The 11,171-nt window shown below is 37.3% G+C and overlaps 1 protein-coding gene across 1 annotated transcript in view; it reads right to left on the bottom strand.

Moving 5' to 3' along the window:
* The window catches only part of ZNF484 (zinc finger protein 484), a 72,669-nt gene extending 63,430 nt beyond the window's left edge, over window positions 1–9,239 (bottom strand). The window contains exon 1 of the mRNA XM_019633041.1: window positions 9,104–9,239. The gene's annotated coding sequence lies outside the window, so the exon portion shown is untranslated. The remainder of the gene's footprint in view (window positions 1–9,103) is intronic.
* Window positions 9,240–11,171: the final 1,932 nt, after the last annotated feature.

Below are 11,171 nucleotides of genomic sequence, written 5' to 3'. Positions count from 1 at the left end.
ATATAATGATACTTTTACTTCCTCTTTTCCAATTTGGATGCCTTTTATTTCAATTTCTTGTCTGATTGCTGTAGCCAGAACTTCCAGAACTATGTTGAATAGAAGTGGTGAAAGTGGGCAGCCTTGTCTTGTTCCTGATCTTAAGGGGAAAGCTTTTAGCCTTTCCCCATTGAGTACGATTTTGCTGTGGGCTTATCATATATAGTCTTTATTATATTGAGATATGATCCCACTATTCCCACTTTGCTAAGAGTTTTTATCATAAATGGTTGCTGGATTTTGTCAAATGCTTTTTCTGCATCTATTGATATGATCATATGATTTTTATTTTTCATTTTGTTAATGTGATGTCATAATTATTTCTTTATTTGACAAACCTTCCCATGTAATTTCAACACACCAAAATAAGTTTAATTAGTTTAAGATATCTGTTTTGTAAGGAGAGAAAACTAATCTTTTGAGGTATCCCAGGAGCCCTTCTTAAACACCTCAGTTATCCCAGGTCAAGAATGTATTTATAATTTGAATTCTGGGAAGTTAGTCAAAATATATCAAAAGGTTTAGACATTTGATTAAATAGGATCATAAGTCTTTATGAAGTAATGCTTAATTATCCATTTTACTAAAGTGGCAATAGAAAAATTTCAAACACAAATACAGTTTACATAATTATTAGTAAAACTTAGTTCTGAGGAGATGTAGTTTTCTTAAGTAACCAAGGACCTGATTAACACAACATAAAATACAGCAAATTATTTGGATAAAACACAGAATCTTTGCTTTCTAGGTAGAAAACTTTTTCACAGTATCAGTAGCAGACCAGTAGTCCAAGAAACTTGGTCTTTTTTAACAGAGAGAAAACCTAACTCTAATTTTGTATCAGCTTACTTTTCATACTTAAATCCATTTGATTAAATTTGTTTTAATCTTAATAAGCTTGACCACATAAAACTTTCTTTCTCAGGATTCTTATTTGGTAATGACTTAAGATATTACTATTTAATAAATACCCATCATTTAATTTAGCTAACAAAATTTTAAAGCTTCAAGTTACCAAAGAGACTTAGAAAACCATTTTAAACACAAAAGAAACTTTTTCTCCTACTTACATTTACTTAATTCACTTGCTCCTAACAATTAAGTTTAGAATACTTACGAAAATTTTATCATACAAAATTATTTTTCTTGCTGACAAATTTTGAAACAGAGATAACATGAACTTATTTGACTAATAAACCCAGGTAGAATAAAAGTATTGTTTAATGCTGATGATTCTAAAAATATGCTTAATCAAGCAAACTTAAAACCATCTTTAGTATCAAATATTTTCCTAGATCACATGATTCTGAAAAGCATTTGGGTTACTTTGTTATATTTTTGAGAATTCTCATGTAAGTGCTTGTTTGTTTAAGCCAATTTAATATTACAAGTTAGCGATACCACTCAGTAGCAGAAATATGTTATATACATACACAGAGATACATAAACATACAGATGAACATAGAGATCTCATAGCTTTCATTTTAAAATGCTAACTTTTGTTCCTAAGTACAATGCAACTGAGTAATTTTTCTCAGATGACTGATGCTTTGCCTACTGTAACAATTCCTTTTAATCTATTTAAAATTAATTTATAATAAAAGAATGCATTCCATTGTCTCCAAAAGGCCTGAGAGCCTTTCCTTCAAGGGTGCTCCTTAATTTGGACTTATCAACAAACACAAACAGAAGCAAATGTGCACAATAAAGTTGGAAATCTCAGAGAGTAAAAGGAGTGTCTTCAAAGCACCTGAATTTAAAGTGGCAGATTTTCCTAGAGGAAGATGGGATGGGATAGGATGAAGCCTGAGCAAAAAAATGGAAGCTACCACATGTTTGGAGACAAAGATTGGAGGAAGGAAAAGAAGCCTCAGACCCATTTTATTTCTTACTTCCAAGCAAAATACACACAAACGTCATTTTACTTCTTACTTCGAAACCAATAGTGGAAGAAGTTCCAGGTTGACGCACAAAACAATAAATTGAGCACTCTCCTAAACAAGCCTCAGATACACTAGACTTTACAAATTTCAAATTCAAATGGCCAAAACAACAAATGTAAACAAACTGGTTCACAAACTGGGTACAAGTCTTAGAACTATTCTTCTCTCCAACAGAGCATCCTACATAAATAAAAAACAAACTGACTGGCCAGACGAGTGGTGCGTTGGTTAAGAGCTGGCTTGTGACGCCAGAGGGCCCCAGTTCAGATCCCACATATGAGGGCCAGTGACACTGCCCTCTACAGCTAAGATGCTGAACAATAGCTCAAGCTGGAGCTGGGCTGCCATGAGTTGCTGGTGACAGCGTAGGCTGCAGCCTCTGCGGCAGTGGGTTGCCATGGGCTACCGTGTGTAGCCAGCAGCCAGCGAGAACGGCCAACAGCCAGCGTGAGCGGCCATCCAGAAGCCAGCGACTGATCTGCCTCACCCGGGAAGAGCGCCAGTGAAACAACGTCCTCCACAACTAGACTGAAGAACAAAAAAAGGACAGCAACTTGTCTGTTCCCATCCCCCAATTCCCCAATTTAAAAAAAAATGTTTAAAAACAAAAAAACTGGCTTATCCCAGAGGAAAAGCACAAATGGAGGGGAAGGGAGTTCCCAGTGGTACACGCCAGGATGACTTACTATATTTCCAAATCGAGCCTGCCGGCTTGCAAAGACACAACAAATAAATGAGTAGAGTCTAATAACCCTGATTCTACCATCAGATGGAGGCCTGCAAAATGCAGATGACTTTTTCCCAGAGAGAAGAAGGATTCCCAGCTGCAGCACACCAGAGCAACTCACCCCAGATGGTAGACCAAAGTCCACAGATATTTTCTTATCTCAAATGAGCTGTGTGCTGAGCACAACCAGCACCTACCTGCTAGGGAAAGACCCTTCAGCATCCACAAAGCAAAACAGTCTTGGCAGCTGCTTGGGACTCAGAGGGGAATCTGAGCTGGGATTGGTCTGCCATGGGCAGATAAAGCTCGCCAAATTGTTACCGGTCCAAAGTACGTGTGCCTGACACTTCAAAAGGTCAAAACTCAAAACATCCGATTTTGGAGTAAGGAAAGGTTTGTTGATTGAGAAGGTGCCAACCAATAAGCTGGGAGCCCTAGTGGTACCTCAAATCCATCTTAAGAAAGTACCAAGTTCAGGTTTCTTTTATGTCAAGAGAAGGGAAAATGGGAGGGGCTATTTTTACAAAACTCAAGCTGGTAAGCAGAATTCCTCTAATGATTAACACGTCTGTATGCAAGACCAATCATATTAGCCTGAAAAAAGGCCATGAGAACAAAGAAGGCTTGAACAAGATGGAGTCAGACTGAGCATTTTATTGTTACAATAAGAGAAACCTGATATAATATTAACACCTACAAACCTGAGTTCTTTGTCCTGGGAGACATTTTCATGATACAATAGACTGAATCATTATTAATGACTGAATGGGATTCCAGTAATATGCCAGTATCTTTTAACCTTTATGATTGTTTTGCTATAAAAGACCACATTCGAAGACCAAAAGATGGACTGTAATATTGTAATTTATAATTAGAAATACACATTTGGGCTTTGTCCCCATTTCTGATTCACAGCTCCCCACACTTGGAATTTCCTAAATGTTGAAAGTGATAAAGGTGTAGTTTTGTTAGGTGAATGAGGTGACTTTTGGAAGCACCTAAAGATGAGGGCCAGTTGCCAGGAGAACCAACCAAATTAGAAGGTTGAAACTTTTAGTCCCACCCCCACCTTTGGGGATGGGAGAGGCTGGAGTAAAATCAATCACCAATGGCCAATGATTCAATCAGCCACGCCTATGTAATAAAGTCTGTAAAAACCCAAGACAGGGTTCAGAAAGCTTCTGGGTTGGTTACTACATGGAGGTGCTGGGAGAGTGGCATGGAAACTGTGTCTCTTCCCACATACCTTGCCCTATGTATCTCTTCATCTGGCCATTGATTTGTACCCTTTAATACCCTTTGTAATAAATCGGTAATGTAGTGAGTAAATTGATTTTCCTGAGTTCTATGAGCCATTCTAGCAAATTAATCAAACCTGAGAAGGGGGTTGTTGGAACCTCCAATTTGTAGCCACTGCTCAATCAGAAGCACAGTAACAACCTGGGCTTGCGACTGGCATCTGAAATCCAAGGGGAGGGAGCAGTCTACAAGACTAAACCCTTAACCTGTGGAATCTAATGCCAGCTCCAGCTGGACAGTGTCAAAATTGAGTTGAATTCCTGGATACCCTGCAGGTGTCTGAGAATTGCTTGGTATTGTGTGCATGGGATGTCCCCACCCCACCTTATACATACACATTGGAATTGGTTTCAGGAACCCTTTTCAGTATGATAATATCACTGTGGCTACTATTTTTATTAAAAGTACTTATTTTTACATTTATATATTGAAATAGTCATGGATAAAAGAGCAGTGTTTGAGATGTGCTTGAAATAACTCATAAGAGCAAAAATGTGGGGGAATGGAAGGTATAGATGACAAACAATTGGGTAGCATGAGCTAATAATTGTGGAAGTTGATTGATGGGTATACGGAGGCTTATTATACTACTTGCTTGCCTTTTGCATTTTTGCAATTTTCATAGTAAAAAGTTTTAAGTTACTTTTTGTAGATAATCAGAGAAATTTGACTATAGATTATCAGATGATATCAAGGAATTACTGTAACTTTTGTTAGTTGCATAACAGAATGGTGGTTATGCAAAAAAAAAAAAAGAGTCCACATCAGTTGGACTTGCATACTGAAGCATTTGTGGGTGAAACTGAAATGACATGGTATACAAGATGTATTTTAAAATATTCTGAATAAAACAAAACAAGTGGGTAGGAATAGGTGAAACAACACTGGCAAATAGTTAATGGTTATTGAGATTGCATGATGAAGGCATATAGAAGTTTATTATACTATATTTTCTACTTTTATGTATGTTTGAAATTTTCTGTAATAAAATCTAAAAACAAAAATAAAACTTCTCCCAGTACAGAGAACAGCCTCAGGGCACACATCAACCATGCACTGTTCACAACGAAAAAGGATGCTTTGTTTCAGCAAGTGCTGCCCTGAGAAAATTTCTGTTTCTGAGCTTCCCTCCCCCTCCGCCTTCAACCAAGCTGTGACATTCCTGCGAAGCCAGGATATGAGCTGGATCTAGGGCCTATGGGACACCTTGGTTAGCATGTCCACAATGGGCTTCACTTCTGTGTATCTTAGCAACTCCAATTTTCCCAGGAGCCCTAAGCCTGGTGAACATCTAAAGACTGCCAGATATTGGGCCAAGGTGGGCTGGAGATCCTGAAGGCTCAACTAAGTGGTCTGACCTTATAGCTCTGTGGAAACACAAAGGGATCCTGCAGAGAATGCCACACCATGACAGCTAATTAGCCTCCTCCTAAGAGCACATCAAATAGCGTGGAACACAGTGGCACAGGGGAAAGATATAAGGTGTGGAGACAAATCAATGTACATTTGAATCCCAGCTCTTCCACCTTCTAGCTGTGACAATCTGGAGAACTCACTTCAGTCTCAGTTTCATCTTTACACTTTTTATATAAACAAACCTATTTTAAAATACTTGAAAAAAGCTTAGCCCATGCATGCATGACACGTAAGTACTCATTAAATATTAGTTATTGCTAATGTTACAAAATCAATAATCCACATAGAATGCAATTATCAAACATTATCTGACTTCAGAGGCTCAAATCATCACCAACCCTGGCATCTAATTCCTCACTCCCATTACTCACTCTGTTCCAACTGCCAATCACTGCCCAAAGACCTTACCCCAGGAACACTTACACAGGTCTCAGAATCACTGGTTCCCACATCTTGCTGCCCACTGGCCTCAAATCAGAGCTTCCTACACCTTACGGTCCTAACTTCCACCACTCCTATGCCCTGTAAAGCAAAAACTGCTTTGTATGTTTTCCTCTACACTCAATACTTCTGGCCACCAAGTGTGTGTGTGTGTGTGTGTGTGTGTGTGTGTGTGTGTGTGTGTGTGTGTGAAGGGGCATCCACACCATGAAATTCTGCAACACCAGCTGGGTGCCCTACAATTTAACTCAATTCTGACACCACCTACTTGGAGTTAGCATTGGATCACACAGGTTAAGGACTCAGTCCCAAAAGACTGCCTCCACCCCAACTTCAGATGTTAGTAGCAAGTCCAGATTGTTACTTGTGCTTCTGATTTATAGCTATAAATCAGAGGTTCCCAGGACCCCCTCCATGGATTCCATTAATTTGTTAAGAGTAGCTCACAGAACTCAGGAAAACATTTAACTTACTAAATTACCAGTTTATTATAACATAACGTAACTCAGGAATAGCCAGGTAAAAGAGATGCATGGTATGTGGGAAGGGGTGCATCACTCCTCCAGCCTCTCCACATGTTCAATCCAAAAGCTCTTCAAACTCCATCTTTTTGGATTTTATAAAAGCTTCATTATGATGACTGATTAAATAATTAGCATTAGTGATTAATTCAACATCCAGTCAGGGGACGCGTTTCAAAATCCTACCCTCTAGTCACACTAGCTCGCCTGGCAACCAGGCCCCATCCAGTAGTTATCTAGGGGCTTTCCAAAAATTACTTCATTAATATATAAAACTCATAACATGAAAAACACCCATTTCACCTTAATCCCTCTGGAGCTATTTCAGGAACTAGGAACAAAAGATGCCCCTATAAATCTTATCACTTAGGAAATTACAAAGGTTTTAGGAGCTATATGTTGGAAACCATGAAGACCTAAATATATATTTCTTATTATATCAATATATCACATGCCCCCATTACTGGCCTCTGCACTTTTATCAATACCTATCATGCATCTCCATCAGTGATCCCAAGAGTCCCAATCCAAGAAACAACTATGCCTGCAATGAACCTTGAGAAAGCATCCAATCACACATCTCACCAATCATATCACTAGGCTGTACCATTAGTCTTCCCCACAAACTTAGACACACAGGAGGAACCCCAATCAAAGAACAAAATCTAGGAATAGTCTTGAATTTTAAATATAAATTAAAAAATTGAAAACATTTCTAAATATAAGACACACGTGAAAGAAGGAATAATTTACACAGAAAGAATTAAGAAAATCAAGATGCCTCATCTGCAGTAATGAAAGCTAATATCAGAAATAGCATCTAAAAGACCACTTCTCTGTAAAGGCGAGAGAAAGATCTTTTTCAGAAATAAAAGCACTTGCAGAGTATCTCTGTCTTTATATAAAGAAAACACCCAAAAAGATATTCCAAGTAATTGTGAAATGAATCAGATGAGAAATTTCAAATAGAAAAATAATAATTATGAAAAAGGACAATGATAATGATGTAATAAGGAGACCATCAAAGGAAAAATTAATAATAGCCTATGACAAAACATTTCTAATTAGCTCAGGGAAACAGAAGTTATACAGGGTGTAGAATGGAAACAATGAGCAGAAATTTCACAAATCCAATGTAAGAAAGAAAAAGCAGAAAATAATGAGTTAAATAAACAGTAAACATTAAAATGGGTGGTATAAAATCAAGTAAATCATTAGTACACTAAAGAGAGAAAATTATCCTATTGACAAGTAAAAACCATAGAATGGATTTGAAAGGAAAAAATCTATTATTTACAAGTAGTTAATGTAAACAAAACAAATACAAATGCAGAGGATGCCAAAAAATACACATACACATCTTAAGAAAGGAAAAAAACTGTATTAATATTGTAATACTCAATAAATACCAATAACAAAAGATGAATACAAGTCTTGTGCATACATTTTTTTTGGCACCCCTGGTATAAAACACAGCCCTGGGCAAAGATACAGCATCCAAATGCAATAAAAGTCAAAACAGGGATGGCAGTGTAAATATCAAAGTGACATTCAGGTGAAAGGGGTTTTTGTTATAAAGAGGAAGCCTATAATAATAGTATTCAATAAATGTTAAGATAGTACAAAATGCACTAACCATTAGATATATGTATGCCTCTCCCCAAACACACACAAATAAAACTAGCAAAAAAGCACACATTAATACAAAGTGAACTATTAGTGACAGATTATATCTCTTTCAAAATACAATGATTCAAATAGACCAAAAATAAATAAACAAAATAAGATTTAAAAAATACAAACAGGTTATACTTAATATAAAGAGAACTTTGCATCATACAAACAGAAAATACATTCTTTCTCATATATCCACTGAACAAGTTCATTGTGTAACCTAGCTTCAAAGAAAATATTGATACATTTTTAAAAGTTGAGACTTTGCAGGCTACATTTTATGAAAATACAATAAAATTAAACATATCTTAATTTGGAAATAAACACTCTTAAATCAGAATCAAAGTGGAACATTAAATTGAAATTACCCATTTCATATGTAAAGTTATGTTTAGAAAAACCTTTATACCTCTAAACGTATCCAGTATAAAAATAGGGAAATAAGGGAATGAGTGACAATTTAAATCAAAAAGAAAAAAGTATGTAAAAATAAAAATATAAAATTAATATAAGAGTAGGGAGTATAAATGCAACCATTACTTCAAAATTGAATAAACTCTGAAATGCCTGATAATAAAATAGAGAAAGAAAAATTATATATAAATATTATATTATGAATGTCAACGTAGCTAACAATCTAGATAGGAAGGGAGCTAAATAAGGTAAATGGAAACTTATATGCAACTCCATCGCAATATATTTTTTTAAATCTCTAGGGAAATATACCATGATAAGTCAAAAATAGAACAAAGACGGTAAGCATAAAACACATAGGAAATCAATTAAAATGTAGCATCACTCACCCCAGGGATCCCTCATTACTCAGCCCCACAGTTATCCTCCCCCACAGACTCTATCCTTCCGCCCACATATCCACCATCAAAGATCGCACAAACCTCAGCATTCCGCCCCCGATCCAGCATGCAGACCATCCCGACCTCCATTATTATATCAACTGACCGCCCCCATCACTGACCCGATTGCTCATCACGGACAAAAATGCTTTTTCACTCAGCCCCGGATGCTCCCATCCCTGCACTCACCTGCCGCTCACCAATGACCTCACAAGGTAGTGGTCATTTACCTTTGGTGGTGACTATAGTCACAAAAATTAAAAAGGTACTTAATCCCTCTTTATCACTCCCAGTCCCTGAGGATTCCTTTCAGCGCCGCCTTGGTGCGCGCATGCTCAGCAGTGGCTTCTTGGGTGAGAATTGCCAGTACTCAACATGGCGCTCTGCTAAATCCCGCCCTGCCTCTAAACCGCTTGGACTTGATGCCAATATGGCTGCGCCAATGTAGTCACTGAGGCTAAGGGGGGCCATGGTGATGTGGAGACTGCAGCTGAGAGCTGTCAGTAGAAAAGGTGAAGCAGAGGTATGTACTCTGAGACTAAGGCAGGAAACAACCACCTCAAGACACATTCAGGTCTTTTCCTGTGGATTCTGTGGATTCAAAACACCATCAACAAACAAGATCTAACCAGCAATTATAAAACACTCTATCCCAAAACAGAAGAATGTATATTCTATTCAAGTTCCTATGGAGCATTTACCAAGATAACCTGGGACTTAAAACAAATTGCATCAATCTTAATAGAACTAAAATCAGAGTATGTTCTCTGAACACAATAGAATTAAACTACAAATCAGTAATAGAAAGACAACAGGAAATTAACACTAGGAAACTAAGCAACAGGATTCTAAATAACCCATGGGGTCAGAGGAAGTCTCAAGGAAATTTTAAAATATCAGTACATTCAAATGAATGAAAATGAAAGCAACATATCAAAACGTATAGACTGCTGCTAAAGCAGTGGTGAAAGAAAATTTAATACAGCTAAAGGTTTACATTAGAAAGGAAGAAAATTCTCAAATCAATAATGTAAACTTCCACCTCAGTAAAATAGAAAAGGAAGAGCAAAATAAACTCAAAGCAAGAAGGAGAAAGAACTTATAAGTAGGAACAGTGTCAATGAAAAACATCCAGCCTAAGAAAAAACTTATGAGTTTATTTGAGCCAAACTGACAACAATTGCCAGGAAGCAAAATCTCAATGGCTTGAGAAAATGCTGTGGAAAATGGCCGTTTTGCAACTTATTCTATACATTAGAATCAAAGGAGGAGGGTTACATGAAATCCATTGGTTGTAGATTAAGAGGGTGGGAGAAAGCAAGGGGGGGGATCTTTGGGATTAGATAAAAAGTAAAATGGAGAGACACACACTTTTACATTGGTGGGTACAGCATAGCTAATAGCATTTTACAGCGCATAGAGATAATATTTGGGGAACAAGATAACAATGAGGGATTTTTTTGTAGTTTCCTGCTCTGGTGTGGTGGGTTGTGACCCCTGGGGGGCAGAGGTCTGGGGTCGGGAAAGGGGTTATTCTCACATTCCAAGGGTATGTTATCTTAGATGCAAAATGATGACAGGCTCACTTAAGGTAGACTGATCTTTGTCAAGGAAGCTACAGGCCAAAGATGTGACTTCCCACCATGGCCCATCTTAGTTAGGAATTTTTATGTTCACACCATCCTCTGTGATTATTTTCAGTCTCCTGAGCTTTTCAGGTTTAACATGTGGCCCCTTTTCCATCCACAACAAAACAATGAAATTGAAAAAGAAAAACAAAACAAAAAGCTTATTCTATGGAAAGGTAAATAAAATTGATACATCTCTACAGGAGACGTAAATAACCAATATCAGGAATGAAAAAAAAAGACACTACTGCAGATCCTGCAGACATCAAAAGAATAAAAAGAGAATAAACAAAAGTCTACATACATAAACACTTCCTCAAAAAGCACAAATTCCAACAACTTTTACAACATGAAATAGACATGCTGAATAGCCCTATAATTGAAGTCAAAATTTAAAACATCTAAAAATAAAATCTTCAGGCCCAGATGTCTTCATTAAAGTGTTACAGGGTCTTGGTTCTTCATGCTGATGCAGTGAAGAATCAAAGGTCAGCAAGCTGATTAATATGCAAGCAGGGTTTATTAGTGATACATTCTCAGGGAAGAGAATGGGCCTAGCCAAGGTTGGAGAGGGAGGCCTAAGCCTCCAGTATTAGTGATATGTTCTCAGGAAAGAGGATGGGCCTAGC

The sequence above is a fragment of the Hipposideros armiger genome, unplaced genomic scaffold (assembly GCF_001890085.2).
Source record: "Hipposideros armiger isolate ML-2016 unplaced genomic scaffold, ASM189008v1 scaffold_1229, whole genome shotgun sequence".
Lineage (NCBI taxonomy): Eukaryota > Metazoa > Chordata > Mammalia > Chiroptera > Hipposideridae > Hipposideros > Hipposideros armiger.
Note: the sequence above shows the minus strand (reverse complement) of the source record. Positions and strands in the feature narration are given on the sequence as shown.